The sequence below is a fragment of the Rattus norvegicus genome, chromosome 7, assembly GCF_021556685.1.
Source record: "Rattus norvegicus strain SHRSP/BbbUtx chromosome 7, alternate assembly SHRSP_T2T, whole genome shotgun sequence".
NCBI lineage: Eukaryota > Metazoa > Chordata > Mammalia > Rodentia > Muridae > Rattus > Rattus norvegicus.
Window position 1 is genome coordinate 74,920,475 of NC_141540.1, and position 16,323 is coordinate 74,936,797.

The 16,323-nt window shown below is 43.3% G+C and overlaps 2 pseudogenes; both read left to right on the top strand.

Moving 5' to 3' along the window:
- Positions 1 to 9,235: 9,235 nt before the first annotated feature.
- On the top strand, positions 9,236 to 9,665 carry Rps17-ps10 (ribosomal protein S17, pseudogene 10; annotated as a pseudogene).
- Positions 9,666 to 11,357: 1,692 nt separating this feature from the next.
- Gltp-ps1 (glycolipid transfer protein, pseudogene 1) lies at positions 11,358 to 14,620 on the top strand (annotated as a pseudogene).
- The last annotated feature ends 1,703 nt before the right edge of the window (positions 14,621 to 16,323 follow it).

Consider the following 16,323-nt stretch of genomic DNA (forward strand, 5'->3'; position numbering starts at 1 on the left):
AGAAAGTTGTCCATTTCCTCCAGATTTTCCAGGTTGGTTGAATATAGGCTTTTGTAGTAGGATCTGATGATTTTTTTAATTTCTTCAGATTCTGTTGTTATGTCTCCCTTTTCATTTCTAATTTTGTTAATTTAGATAGCCTCTCTATGACCTCTGGTTATTCTGGCTAAGGGTTTATCTGTCTTGTTGATCTTCTCAAAGAACCAACTCCTGGTTTTGTTGATTCTTTGTATAATCCTTTTCGTTTCTACTTGGTTGATCTCAGCTCTGAGTTTGATTATTTCCTGTTTCTACTCCTCTTGGGTTTATTTATTTCTTTTTGTTCTAGTGCTTTAAGGTGTGCTGTCAAGCTGCTGACATATGCTCTCTCCTCTTTCTTTTGCAGACACTCAGAGCTATGAGTTTTCCTCTTAGTGCTGCTTTCATTGTGTCCCATAAGTTTGGGAATGTTGTATCTTCATTTTCATTAAGTCTTAATTTTCATTAAGACTTCATTAAGAAGTCTTTAATTTCTTTCTTTATTTCTTCCTTAACCAAGTTGTCATTGAGTAAAGCACTGTTCAACTTCCACGTATATGTGGGCTTTCTGTCATTATCGTTGTTATTGAAGACCAGTCTTAGTGTGTGGTGATCTGACAGGATGCATGGGATTGTTTCTTTCTTCCTGTATCTGTTGAGGTCTGTTTTGTGACCAATTATATGGTCAATCTTGAAGAAGGTTCCATGAGGTGCTGAGAAGAAGGTATATCCTTTTGTTTTACGATGGAATGTTCTATAAATATCTGTTAAATCCATTTGGTTCATAACTTCTTTTAGTTTCTCTACATCTCTATTTAATTTCTGTTTCCATGATCTGTCCAGTGATAAGAGTGGGATGTTGTAATCTCCTACTATTATCATGTGAGGTGCAATGTGTGCTTTGAGTTTTAGTAAGGTTTCTTTTATGAAGGTACGTGCCCTTGCATTTGGAGCATAGATATTTAGGGTCCTATATTCAACCAACCTGGAAAATCTGGAGGAAATGGACAACTTTCTAGACAGATACCAGGGTCCAATCAGAGTTGATCTTGGTGGATTTTTCCTTGGATGAGTATGAAGTGTCCTTCCTTACCTTGTTTAATGACTTTTGGTTGAAAGTCAATTTTATTCGATATTAGAATGGCAACTCCAGCTTGTTTCTTCACACCATTTGCTTGGAAAGTTGTTTTCCAGCCATTTACTCTGAAGTAGTGTCTGTTTTTGTCTCTGATGTGTGCTTTCTGCATGCAGCAAAATGCTGGGTCCTCTTTACGTATTCAGTCTGTTAGTCTATGTCTTTTTATTGGGAAGTTGTGAGCATTGATGTTGAGAGATATTAAGGAATAGTGATTATTGCTTCCTGTTATATTCATATTTGGATGTAAAATTATGTTTGTGTGCTTTTCTTCTCTTTGCTTTGTTGCAAAACGATTAGTTTCTTGCTTTTTCTAGGGTGTAGCTTGCCTCCTTGTGTTGGGCTTTACCATTTATTATCCTTTGTAGGGCTGGATTTGTAGAAAGATATTGTGTAAATTTGGTTTTGTCATGGAATATTTTGGTTTCTCCATCTATGTTAATTGAGAGTTTTGCAGGATACAGTAACCTGGGCTGGCATTTGTGTTCTCTTAGGGTCTGTATGACATCTGTCCAGGATCTTCTGGCTTTCATAGTCTCTGGTGAGAAGTCTGGTGTAATTCTGATAGGTTTGCCTTTATATGTTACTTGACCTTTTCCCCTTACTGTTTTTAATATTCTTTCTTTGTTTTGTGCATTCGGTGTTTTGACTATTATGTGACGGGAAGAGTTTCTTTTCTGGTCCAATCTATTTGGAGTTCTGTAGGCTTCTTGTATGTTTATGGGCATCTCTTTCTTTATGTTAGGGAAGTTTTCTTCCAGAATTTTGTTGACTATATTTACTGGCCCTTTAAGTTTGGAGTCTTCACTTTCTTCTATACCTATTATCCTTAGGTTTGATCTTCTCATTGTGTCCTGGATTTCCTGAATGTTTTGGGCTAAGAACTTTTTGCATTTTACATTATCTTTGACAGTTGTGTCGCTGTTTTCTATGGTATCTTCTGCTCCTGAGATTCTCTCTTCTATTTCTTGTATTCTGTTGGTGTTGCTTGTATCTACAGCTCCTTGTCTCTTCCTTTGGTTTTCTATCTCCAGGGTTATCTCCCTTTATTGTTTCTATTTCCATTTTCAATTCCTTCACCTGTTTGGTTGTGTTTTCCTGTAATTCTTTCAGGGATTTTTGTGTTTCCTCTCTAAGGGATTCTACTTGTTTACTTGTGTTTTCCTGCATTTCTCTAAGGGAGTTCTTTATGTCTTTCTTAAAGTCCTCCATCATTATCAAAAAAATGTGATTTTAAATCTAAATCTTGCCTTTCTAGTATGTTTGGATATCCAGTATTTTCTTTGGTGGAAGAACTGGGCTCTGATGATACCAAGTAGTCTTTTTTTTTTTTTTAACTTGAGTATTTCTTATTTACATTTCGAGTGTTATTCCCTTTCCCGGTTTCTGGGCAAACATCGCCCTAATCCCTCCCCCTCCCCTTCTTTATGGGTGTTCCCCTCCCCATCCTCCCCCTATTGCCGCCCTCCCCCCAACAATCTAGTTCACTGGGGGTTCAATCTTAGCAGGACCCAGGGCTTCCCCTTCCACTGGTGCTCTTACTAGGATATTCATTGCTTCCTATGAGGTCAGAGTCCAGGGTCAGTCCATGTATAGTCTTTAGGTAGTGGCTTAGTCCCTGGAAGCTCTGGTTGTTTGGCATTGTTGTTCATAAGGGGTCTCGAGCCCCTTCAAGCTCTTCCAGTTCTTTCTCTGATTCCTTCAACAGGGGACCTATTCTCAGTTCAGTGGTTTGCTGCTGGCATTCGCCTCTATATTTGCTGTATTCTGGCTGTGTCTCTCAGGAGAGATCTACATCCGGCTCCTGTCGGCCTGCACTTCTTTGCTTCATCCATCTTGTCTAATTGGGTGGCTGTATATGTATGGGCCACATGTGGGGCAGGCTCTGAATGGGTATTCCTTCTGTGTCTGTTTTAATCTTTGCCTCTCTATTCCCTGCCAAGGGTATTCTTGTTCCCCTTTTAAAGAAGGAGTGAAGCATTCACATTTTGATCATCCGTCTTGAGTTTCATTTGTTCTAGGCATCTAGGGTAATTCAAGCATTTGGGCTAATAGCCACTTATCAATGAGTGCATACCATGTGTGTTTTTCTGTGATTGGGTTACCTCACTCAGGATGATATTTTCCAGTTCCAACCATTTGCCTATGAATTTCATAAAGTCATTGTTTTTGATAGCTGAGTAATATTCCATTGTGTAGATGTACCACATTTTCTGTATCCATTCCTCTGTTGAAGGGCATCTGGGTTCTTTCCAGCTTCTGGCTATTATAAATAAGGCTGCAATGAACATAGTGGAGCACGTGTCTTTTTTATATGTTGGGGCATCTTTTGGGTATATGCCCAAGAGAGGTATAGCTGGGTCCTCAGGCAGTTCAATGTCCAATTTTCTGAGGAACCTCCAGACTGATTTCCAGAATGGTTGTACCAGTCTGCAATCCCACCAACAATGGAAGAGTGTTCCTCTTTCTCCACATCCTCGCCAGCATTTGCTGTCACCTGAGTTTTTGATCTTAGCCATTCTCACTGGTGTGAGGTGAAATCTCAGGGTTGTTTTGATTTGCATTTCCCTTATGGTAGTCTTGGTTTCTGTTGGTTAGGTTCCTGCACTTGCCTCTAGCCATCAGGTTGTCTCTGGTGTTTGCTTGTCTTGCTGTTTCTGAGAGTGACTTGGCCCTGCTGTAGGCTTCTGTGTCAGCACTCCTGTAGAACTGTTTTCCTGTTTTCTTTCAGCCTTTCCTGAGAACAGGTGCTCTGATTTCAGGTGTGTTTGCGCTCCTGGAGAATGTCTTCCAGCTCTAGACACGGGCAGGAATCAAAGGGTCCTGCCCCTGATTGCTCATGTAGGTCCTTGCACCCAGTGGGCACAGTTGGCACTATGCAATTCTCTCTTGGGTCTGGACTGTGGGTAGTCTCCTCTGACTTCTCAGGAGTATCCACACTTCTGCAGGTCCAGCTCTCTCCCCCATGGGATTTGGGTGCAGGGAGCTGTCTGACCAGTTCAGTTCGGTCCTGGACTCAGTCCAGAACCGCAGGTACTGGTGACTGTCTGTTCCTACATTCCTGTGTCCAGAGGCACTGTGCAGTTTCCCCTTGGACCAGGGATGTGGACCGAGGTGTGCAGAGGTGGCAGTCTCTCCTGTGGCCTCAGGATATCTGCCCAAGGCAACTCTTATAAAGACAAGCTGCACTGGGTGGAGCTTGAGCACATCTCATCCCTACAGTGACACACTTCCTCCAACAAGGCCACACCTCCTAATAGTGACACTCCCTGTGGCCCAAGCATTCAAATACATGAGTCCATGGGGGCCAAACCTATTCAAACTACCACCGGGGACTAGTGAATCTGGGGTAAAGGGGATGAGAACTAGGAGGAATGAAGAGTGGAAAAACTGTGGTCAAAAGTGTTGTATAGGGGTTGGGGATTTAGCTCAGTGGTAGAGCGCTTGCCTAGCAAGCGCAAGGCCCTGGGTTCAGTCCCCAGCTCCGAAAAAAAGAAAAAGAAAAAAAAGTATTGTATAAGAATTAAAATTAAAAAGAAAAAGAAATTTAAAAGTAAAGAAAGAAAACAAATGAATGCCAGTTATCACCCAGCTAGATTTCTCTATGCTTATAGGATCCAGGTCTCAAAACTAAGAAATGGTGCCTGCTCCCCCTCAGACTAGTCTTCCCACACAAATTAAAGCAATTAAGGCAATCCCCCACAGTTATGACCACAGGCCAGTCTGACCTAGACAATCCCTCCTGATATGCTCATCTCAAGTGATTCTAGGTTGTGTCAAGTTGAAAATAAAAACCAACTTTCAGGCTGGAGAGATGACTCTGTGATTAAGAACACCAGCTGATCTGGGTTAAATTTGCCACACCCATAGATGGCTCACAGTTGTCTTAACTCTAGTTCTAGGAGATCTAATGTCCTCTTCTGGCCTCTGCAGGCACCAGCCACGCATGCAGCTAAAACATTCTTTGTGGCGATTTGAATAAGAATGGCCCCTATAGGCGTATTAATTACTAGGGAGTGGCATGATATGAGAAAGATTAGGAGGTGTGGCCTTGTTGAAGAAAGTGTGTCACTGGGTGTAAGCTCATGACAGGCCCAGTGTCCCGCTCTCTGCCTCCAGCAAGGCCACACCTATTCCAACAAGGTCACAATAATAGTGCCATTTCCCATGAATCAAGCTTATTCAAAACACAACATCCCTTGTCAACCTAACAAACACATCACTGTTAAACTATAATGATTCCTTTCTTGTTTGTCCCCACGACCTTATGTAGTATAAAATGTAGTGCAACTCTAAAATTACCAGTCTTTAAATTTTTCAATGCTCTAAAAGTTCAAGGTCTATTTTAAAACTCCAACATCTCTCATTAACATGCTCCTATAATATTTTTTAAAATATTATATTAATTTGACAACACAGAAGTACTACAACATGGAAACCAGCCATTATTGCAAATCAGGGCTCTTCTGTTTGCCAGAAAACAGTTTGTCAAACATTCACCAACCTAGTACCAGAAAAGAAGACTCTAGGAAGTACTAAGAATTAGTGTAATTCTTGGGAGGCAGAGGCAAGTGAATTTCTGTGGATTCAAGGCCAGCCTGGTCTAAAAGCAAGTCCCAGGACAGCCAGGGTTGTTATACAGAGAAGCCCAGTCTCAGAAATTAAAAAATAATAATAATAAAATAAAATAATAAAAAAGGAGGAGGAGAAAGAGGAAGAGGAGGAAATGGTATTAAGTTCCTGAAATAAGTCTCTAATATAGGTGACGTATTTATTGGTACATTAAAAGTACTTTTCTGAGACATAGCACACAAAATGCACATGTCTTACCTTCCTAGAGTTTAGATCCCATCAAGACTAATATGACAAAACATTTAAAAGTCAATTCACTTAGTAAGATAAATGAACACACTTGGAATAGAGGAATATAATGCTGAAAGGGTACTACAAGGAGGTGCGATCAGAATTGGAAGAGTTATTGACAATTTAAAAGAGAGTGGTTGAGAAAGACTTCACCAAGTAGAAACCTTAAGGATATGAGAGAACAAATCAGCCAGACAACTTGGAGCAAAGGTAGGAGGAAGGAAGGAAGGAAGGAAGGAAGAAGGGCCAGCAAAGACAATGTGCAGGGCAGGAGCATGCATGGTTTGTTCAAGAAGTGGGATAGAACACTGAGGTGGGGAAGTGTCAGTACACAGCTTAGGGAAGGAAAGGGGGAGAGAATGGGCAGAACCTTATAGGTTGTCACATTGACTGAAGCCATTGAGTCTCTCAGATAGAAGACTGAGAAATAGTAAAAAAATGTAACAAAATGCCTGAGTATCTTGGTTAGTGTTTCTAGTGTTGTGATAAAACATCATGACCAAAAGCAACTTGGAGAGGAAAAGGTGATTTTAGCTTACAACTCCCATGTCATACTCCATCACTGAGGGAAGTAAGAGCCGGGACTGAGACAGAGGCCATGGAGGAGCACTGCTTACAGCCTGCTTTCTTCTAGCATCCAGTACCACCACGTTGAACAAGAAAATCCACTACAAGCTTCTCCACAGGCCTGAAGGACACGAGGGGCTTTTGCCAGCCTTATACCCACCCACCTAAAGTCAAGATTAGGCCAAGTTCCATTCTCCACCCACAGTTCTCGGGAGGAGCAGGAACATTGTTGAAAAACCACAGAATGTACCGACTGAGAGTCACCTGACCCTCTGGTCCCAGATGGAGTCATAATCTGCCCATGCTTGCTAACCAAAAGATTCAAAGGTCAATACACTTAGCTAATATACTTAAACTGTAACCTTGCTGATGTAACCTGTACCCCTAAAAGTATAAAAACTACTTGTTATAGCCATTCGGGGTCACCTTCTAGTCACTCGCCTTGAGGGACTAATTGAAGGTTAAACGCGATGCACCAGAAAATAAACCTCTCCATTCTCAGGTCTCACTTGGTGGGGAGGGGTTCTCCCAGTAGTTAAGTAAGACTTCAAGTCTTACAGGTCAACCTGGTTAGAGGCATTTTTTTTAACAGTTTCCTCTTCCTAGATCACTAGTTATATTGAGTTGACATATTTCCAAACAGTACACCAAGACTGGGTAGTTTAAAAAAAAAAATTCTTACAATTTAAGTGGCTGGGAAGTTCAGGAGCACAACATGAGCATCTGCTCAACATGGAAAGGGCCTTGCTCTGCACTGTCGAGCGGACCGCTTCCTGCACTGTCGAGCGGACCGCTTCCTGCACTGTCAAGCGGACCGCTTCCTGCACTGTCGAGCGGACCGCTTCCTGCACTGTCGAGCGGACCGCTTCCTGCACTGTCGAGCGGACCGCTTCCTGCACTGTCGAGCGGACCGCTTCCTGCACTGTCGAGCGGACCGCTTCCTGCACTGTCGAGCGGACCGCTTCCTGCACTGTCGAGCGGACCGCTAGCAATGCCCTGGCTCAAGTCCCTTCCTCTGCTTGAACAGTAACATGTGCTACCACCAGAGCTCAGCCTCAGAATCTTTCAAGTCCTGATTTTCTCTCCAAGCCCCACTTCTAACTACCATTAGCATGTGGACTTTGTGGCTAAGTTTCAACAAAGAAGGCAGGGTGTAGAGACCACCTTCAACCCACAGCAAGTGGCATGATCCAGCCATGTCTTTCCAACATCTTTTGGGCTGTTGTCACAGAGGACTAGAGTCCATCTGTCCAATAGCCTCTACCTCCAAGGGTGCAGTGTGTCCCATTTACTCTGGCAATGTCATCTGGTAATGATCATACTTTAATCCCACTCTGAAAAAGCGAGGAAAGGATGGGGGGGGACAATAAAATGAGAGTTGATATGATAGTCAATTAGTTTCCTAATAAATAAGAAAGACGTAAGACTATAATCTGTGTTTCCATCAGGGAAATTGAGTGGATCCCTGTCACTTTAAGGCTAAAAAAGCTAAAGCTGGTAAGTTAAGAGTAACACTATAGTGGTACTAATTAGCCTTGGAGGGTGGGTGGCCCCAGCATTCTTATTATGTTTCCTCAAGTGACTTCCACAGCTACAGCAGATGAGTAACTGGGAGCACTTGGTCACCAGGAACAATAGCCTCATTTTAAAATTCTATCACTTAACCTTGCCATAAATGGTAGAGTGCAAAAACATCAGTATCAATTCAGGTCATTAAGAAAGGACAAAATTCTGTTGTCCTGGAAACAGATCTCTTTGAATGCACCATCATGTGTTCACTGTGTATCATGACCATTAACTGCCAGTGTCCTGGACACCTACGAGATGAACAGAAGAGAGGCTGTGGCATTTAGGTTGTACTGCACTGTTCAATGTATACTTAAAAAAGAGGGTTCTTTTCTTAAACTGTACTAAGAAAAGCCAATGCCTGCTGCTTAGAGGACAAAGCTTTGCAGCAGGCAGTGATCTCTTTTCTCTGACCCTGTCTTGAGTGAGCTGAAACAAAAACCAATTACCCTCCAAGATCAAGAACTGTTTTAACTAGGTTTTAGAATTCTGGGCTGCCTTTCTACCAGCCTCCCTACTGGTGTGGGATGTAACCAAATTTAAAACATCACCAAGTAATGGAAAATTGCTCAACTCTTTCTCTTACAGGCATGTTCTATTTACAATCATTACAGCCATTTTGGGGTGAGTCTCAGACAGTTTTTAATGGAATGCCCTACAGCTCATTTTGAACCATTTTTCTCACCCTCCTTATTGACCTCCATCCCATCACCTCATTCTCTTGGGAACCTGAAACTCAACCCCATAAATACAATAAAAATTCAAACTGACCCCATTTGGAGCGAGGTCCTATTGTTGAACATGCTCTTTGATTATGTCATGACTCAAATATTCCTGGTCAGCTCTGCAGTGTAAAAGGGTCCACATGGGATTAGATCTCAAGATCTTGGTGTTACTGTGGTCACAGTGAACCACTCAAGCTGCACAAGTCCTTCCCACACTTGAGCTGATTGCTGATCCTGCCTGGACTTTGGGGTGGACTGTCCTACCACATCTCAGCATCTGGCCCAGTCCTTGCCCATTTAGTGGCTATAAGCAGTAACCAAGAATGATTCTGGGTTTCCTCTTTTACTGAGACCCATCAACATGGGCCGAGTTCGCACCAAGACCCTGAAGAAGGCGGCCCAGGTCATCATCAAGAAGTACTACACGCACCTGGGTAATGACTTCCACACCAACAAGCGCGTGTGAGAGGAGATCGCCATCATCCCCAGCAAAACCCTTCAGAACAAGATAACCGGCTACGTCACGCATCTGATGAAGCGGATTCAGAGAGGTCCTGTGAGAGGCATCTCTATCTAGTTGCAGGAAGAAGAGAGGGAGAGGAGAGATAATTATGTTCCTGAGGTCTCAGTCCTAGATCAGGAGATCCTTGAGGTAGCTCCTGACACCAAGGAAATGCTGAAGCTTCTGGACTTTGGCAGTCTCTCCAACCTCCAGTCTCACTCAGCCTATGGTTAGGATGAATTTCAAAACACCATGTGGAGCTGTTTAATCCATTATGCCATATTTTCAATAAACCTGAAAACAAAACAAAAAAACACAAAAAAGCAAACAAACAAAAAAAGAATGATTCTGCTTCCACTTTGAGATCCATCCAATTTGAGGTCTCAGAAGCCAATTCTCTGCAGAAAGATGGTCTCTGCCTTAATGTGAGACCTTAGCTGTTTGAAGAAAAGGGAAGAAGGCCATGTCAAGACAAAAGCATAGGGATAGACCTTACAGAAAGACACTAGTCAATCAGGAAATAGCAAAAACTGACAGATGAGATGATATAAAAGTATTTGCACAGCAGAGCAGAGGAGACAGCTCAGTGGATGAAGCATCTACACAGAAGTGTGAGAACTAGAGTTTGGATCCCCAGAATCCACATCGAAGACAGACGTGGTGGTGCACATCTATAATCCCAGGATTCCTGTGGTGAGTTGGAAGGCAGAGACAGGAGAGTCCCCAAACAAACCATCTAGATTGGATCCAAGGTGGCCCAAGACAAAAATCATAAACTTACTTAAAGTACTATGAGGTTTTTGTGATTTTTTTAGTAACTTGATTGTGCCATTCATAAGCATAAACCTTGAAAATTACAATGTAATATCACAATGTCAAAAGGAGGGAAACCATGTAACTGTTGGTGACATTTCCTCAGTGACTAGAGTCCTTTTCAGAAAATCCTTCCCTAAGCCTCTGACTTTTACCCCTAAAAGTTTCAGAGTTTCAACCTTACATTAACGTAGAAGCCACTTTTTTGCAGAGGATGGCTTCTGAAATGGTGAACTGGCCAGTCCACAAAGCACGAACATAGTTGATAATTAGTGTAGAATTGAGTGAGCAGGGTCCAGGCCAGGGGCACAGATAAGGCAGGACAGTCCCCCCTAGAAACAAGGCAGGCTCAAAGCAACAATAAAGATCACTAAAGGGAGAGGGAGCAGTAACAGCAGAGGGGGGGTGGGATTGTACGCTAGAGAGGCCCACAGAATCAACTAAGCAGGGTTCAGAGTTTCACAGAAACTGAAGCGCAAAACATGGACCAGTCTGAGCTGGGTCCTCTGCATGTACTTATGGTTGTATAGCTTGGTGTTCTTATGGGACCCCGAACAATGAAAGTTGGGGTTGTGCGTCTCTGAATCTTTTGCTTATGCTTGGAACTATTTTCTTCCTCTAGGTTGCCTCATCCAGCCTTGATCTGAGTGTCTATGGCCAACCCCACTGTGTCTTCTTAGGCTGTGCTGGTGAATATCCCTGGGATTGCTGTTCTTTTGTATTTTTTATTTTATGTTTGAAGGGAAAGGGAAGAGGAGTTGATCTGAGGGAGAGTAGAGGTTGGGGAATGGACTGGAGTTGTAAAGGGAGGAGAATTGGGATGCAATACCTGAGAGATGAATAAAAGTTTGAAAAAAACAAAACAGAAAAAAACAGAACAAAGGAAGAATATGAGGATACTGTACTTAATATTCTTATATGAATATACAATATTTCATATAATATACTTGTGTGAAAATGTCCTCATGTAACATAGTACCATATGTATGTATGGTACTATTGTGCCAGGAAACGTTCATGAACCTCAAAAGGTCACCAAGGAGCCATTTCCAATGTAATCACATTAAGGTCTCTTTATTGCAAACTTGAGTTTGGGCTTACTACTGACCCACAGGATGGTTTGTTGAAACAGTCTCCAAACTCTCATTGAGACAAGGTTTTCTAGGAAATGGAAGTAAGTGGGGGGGGGGGGGTTGTGTCCATCCTCACAAGCATCTAACTCAATGTCTATTGTAAGCTGACAGGTGGGTACTCTGAAGCAGAGCCTTATATAGTCACAAACAGTCTGAAAGTGCATCTGAAACAATCTGACTAATATTTCATTAACTGTTGCTATGAAGTAGCTAGGGAGTAACTCTGGCCAAGGACAAGCCCTGAGGTCCTTCCTGGGTGCAGTTTGAGTCAGCTGCAGGGCAAGTTCTCAGCCTTTTTTCCATTTTTTTTATATGATGGAGACCGGTTCCAAGGTGGAGTAGGTTTGGCCTCTCAGTACTAGGTTACATGTATAATAAATAAACACAATAAATTTTTAAATCATTGGTTTTAATGAAGAATGGTATCTTAGTTTTACTGCTGTGAACAGACACCATGACCAAGGCAACTCTTATAAGGACAACATTCATTGGGGCTGGCTTACAGGTTCAGAGGGTCAGTCCATTATCATCAAGGCAGGAGCATGACAGCATCCAGGCTGATGTGGGGCTGGAGGAGCTGAGAGTTCTACATCTTCATCTGAAGGCTGCTAGCAGAATTCTGACTTCCAGACCGCTAGAGTAAGAGACTTAACACCCACATTCACAGTGACACACTTACTCCAACAAGGTCACATGTCCTAATAGTGCCACTGCCTGGACCAAGAATATTCAAACCATGACAGTTGGTCTTTAGTCTGGACAGATACATTAGTGCTAGTCAATAATGCTTCCACACATTATTATTCATTAACTCAAATCACTGAATTCGGTGCCTATTAGGAGCAAGGCATTGTGTCAAATGGAAAAGTCAATGGTTTGCCCACAGCTGCATCTCTTACTGTTCTTACAGCTGTTTCCTAACCTATACTGTTCTTGGGAAACCCAGATTTCTAACTCTCCCTTGTTTCTCTTAATGGTGACCTATCCTGACTCAACTTTCTACAGCACCTTCCCACCCCCTGTCCTTCTCACCCTCCTCTCCCCCGTCCTTCTCACCCTCCCCTCCCCCATCCTCACCCTCCCACCCCTTGTCCTTCTCTTCCTCCCATCTTTCTCATCTCCCCATCTCCTTCAGCAGGATAGCACCTCTTCCTTACCAGTGGTTCTTTTTCAATTATACCTTAATTCTTTTTTAGATTTACTTATTATTTTGTGTCAATGAATGGTTTGCCTTCATGTATGTATGTGTAACACGTGTAGCTGGTGTCCTTGGAGTTCAGAAGAGAGTATCAGATCCCTTGGAGTTGGGGATATAGAAGGTAGTGCTACCATATGGGAACTGAGAACTGAACCCAGATCCTCTGCAAGAGCAGAAAATGCTTTTAATCACTGAGCCAATTCCTCAGTCTCTTCAACATTTTTTTAATATTTAGGTTGATCCTGAATTCAAACTAAATGACCCATCCCCTAAGTCTTTCTCAAATATCTTCCTCCTCATGATCAAGCTTTTGGAAAGAGAAATCTTCACATTCTATCCTGTATACAGTCCAAAACAATTGAGCACATGTGCTCCCTGCAGGCAAGTAGCTCCCCAAAGTGAAGGCAATGGAAGGGTCTCTTCTACTCCCATCCCCAAACTTGCTCCTCAGGGGAGGTAACATGCTAAGGAAAGTGCTTTCTTCCAGGAAATCAGAGGAGTGGGAGGAAACGTTCCCTCTAATACTCAATATATGATTTTAGGAAGAACTATGAATAAATTACAATGGGAACCTAAGACACATAGTAGAGACTAGAGAGATGGCTCAGTGGGCAAAGTGCTTGCCATGCAAGCATGAGGATGTGAGTTTGGATCTTCAGCGTGCACATAAAAATTTAGTCATGGGGGTACATATTTGTAACCCCTGCACTGGCTGGCAGAAAGAGAACCCCTCACAGGAGATCCCAGAACTCATTGGCCAGCCAGTCTAGCTGTTTCTGCACCAGTGTTGACCTCTGGCCTCACACACAGAAAAAAATATAATACACGTGAGAAGGAAATAATAAAGGAAGGAAGGGAGAAAGAGAGAAAGAGAGACAAGGGGAGAGAGTACCCACTATGATGCAAGACAGTAGGGGAGAGGGCTTGTGTCTCTTCAGTGAAATGCTCAAAGAAGGTCTCACCTGAGACGCATTTGTGCAAGTCAGTGAGTAGGAAGGACATTCAGGCTGAAGGGAAAATAGAGAGACAAGATCTCGAAAATAGTGAATTAATAGTGAATTAGTGGGACTGAGACTTTAAATGGTCAGTGAGGCTGGAGCCATGGTTGAGAAATACCCTCACAAAAGATACCCACACCATAGTTCCTAAGGCCTAAGAATCTACCTTAACAGAACTTTGCAGATATGGTTAAATTCAGGATCTTGACATGGATTAATTATCCTGATTTATCTGGACCTTATGGAAACACATGTCCTTACAAGACGGAGACAGGAGAGTCACAGAGATTAAAGACTCTACACTGTTGACTTTGAAGAGGTAAGATGAATTCATGAGCTAAAGATTATTGGTGGCCTTCAAAAACTAGAAATGGTAACTGGAGCCTCCACAAAGTACACAGTTCTACCTTGACGTAGGGCTTCTGACCTTCAAGTCTGTACAGGAACAGGGATGTTAAAGTCTGATCATTCTCTCTCGTAGCAATACAAAACTAATGCAAGCCAAGTGAGTAAGAGGAGAGTGGCAGACCGGCAGACAGACACGGGGCCCTTCCTGGAGGCGGTGGCCCACCTGCCATCCTGCAATTGCCTTGGGTCCCCAGTGTTCACGCCCATCAAGACAGACATAAGCGATAACATTACCAAAATCAAAGCAGCCTATGACACTGACCCAGCCAAGTTCAAGACCCTGTAGAACATCCTGGAGGTGGAAAAGGGGATGTACGGAGTGGACTGCCAAGTTGGGGCCACGCTGGCACTGCTGTGACTGAAAGGGGCCTGCGCTTCATCCAGGTGTTCCTGCAGAGCATCTGCGATGAGGAGCGGGATAAGAACCACCCCAACCTCATGTGAGTAACCGCCAACAAGGCCTCTGAGGTGGCCCTTAAGAAGTACCATGGCCGGCTGGTGCAGACCTTCAAGGCCTCACTGTATGCAGCACCATACAAGTCCGACTTCCTAAAGGCTCTCCCAGGGACAGAACGTGACGGAGGAGGAGTGCCTGGAGAGGATCTGCCTCTTCCTGGTCAACTACACGGCCACCATCGACACCGTCTATGACATGTATACCAAGATGAACAAGGAGCTTGACTACACCATGTAGGCACCCAGACACACAGCCCACGTGGGCACAAGCAGCCCCATCTCTGTGAAACAAGCTAGGCTCCCCAGCTCAGCGCCTGGCCAGCCTGGGTCTGCAGGGGGCGGCCTTAGCTTGTTAGAAGTCTTTTGTTTTCTTGTTTTTGTTATCTTGGCCTATTCTAATGGAGCAATAAACACCTTCCACTCACCCCAGCTTTTCAGGCTGAGCCACCCTCCTTCCAATGTGGTTAAAACCAATTAATGTTGCCAATGATGAATTCCTAGGGTTTTGTCTTTCCCTCCCCTACCTAGCATAGGAGGAGACCAGCTCAAGGGAGACTCTCACTTCACCCAGCAAAGAAGCCTGGTCCATCTGGCCCAAAGATGTCTTGGATGTTTGAAGGACAATGGAGTCTGATTGGAAGTTCAGAAGGGGCCCTACTGTGGTGTGTGTTTAAAAGGTGAGCTGACAGGAGCCTCACAGGGTTGTACATCTGGCATTACCAGCCCTGGTCTCTCTCTCTCTCTCTCTCTCTCTCTCTCTCTCTCTCTCTCTCTCTCTCTCTCTCTCTCTCTCATTCTCTCTCTCTCATTCTCTCACTCTCTCTCTCATCTCTCTCTCTCTCTCTCTCTCTCTCTCTCTCTCTCTCTCTCTCTCTCTCTCTCTCTCTCTCTCTCTCTCTCCCTTTGTCTTCTGTCAGATAGGTTTTTTGCTTTTCCTGAAATGCACCAGCAAGCCTTTTCAAACAATTGACTAGGCTCACACAGATGACCATAAGTGACTGAATTCGCATTCTTCTGCATAATTACTTTCTTCAGGGTTGGCTCTTCCAACCTAAGAAACTGCCTGTCGTGGGAGTCCTTCAGCTGCAGAGACCCAAGAAACTGCCTTCCTGCCATAACCATTCTTCTGGAGCTAAAAGAGCTATATTTTTTAAAGTATTGGGGTTAAACACACCCTGAAAGAATTGATATATGTTTAAAGAATGAGGAACAATTGGTGATTTTTATGCAGAAACTAAATAATCCTTCATGAATAAATCTACATTTTGAAATTACAAAAAAAAAGGAAAGAAAAGGATGCTGAGGTCATTAGGCAGACACATGGTAAAAACAATAAGGTATCAATGTTCGTAACAAAAGAGAAAGGCTTTGGTGGTGAGAAGAACCCATCTTGCAGGATTTGTGGTGCTACAAGCTCCTCAGACTCTCGATTGGAAACAGCAATTTAAGATGTGGATATTTAAGTTTGGAGAACAGAAGAGAAATTTAGGTTGGCAATTAAAATTTGGATTCCTGGCTCTTTAGCCACAAGCTGAAGGAAACTACAGATCAGAGGTGTAGGTGGAGGGGGAGGACTGAGTTCTGGAATGTTCTTCCCTTTTAATGTGCTGCTGCTGGAGGAGGAGGCATACACAAGGGAAATTAAGCTGGTGATTGGTGAGAAATGAGGAGATCAGTAGGTGGGTGTTTCAGAATCTAGAGGGAAACACTGTTTCCCAGCAGAAGCAGTCCACTCAGGAACTCGGAGTTGTTTCCAGCCATGGTTCAGTCAAATCTAATGAGTGACAGAGAGCTGAGTCATAGTCTCACAAACTTAACAAGGGAGAGAATACATAATTCTCCCTAACAGATGCCACCCTGAGAACTGGGCACAGGGTGGGTGAGACAGTTCAACAGGTAGGGAGGGCATGTGAAGACAAGACTGATGGTCTGAATTCAGTC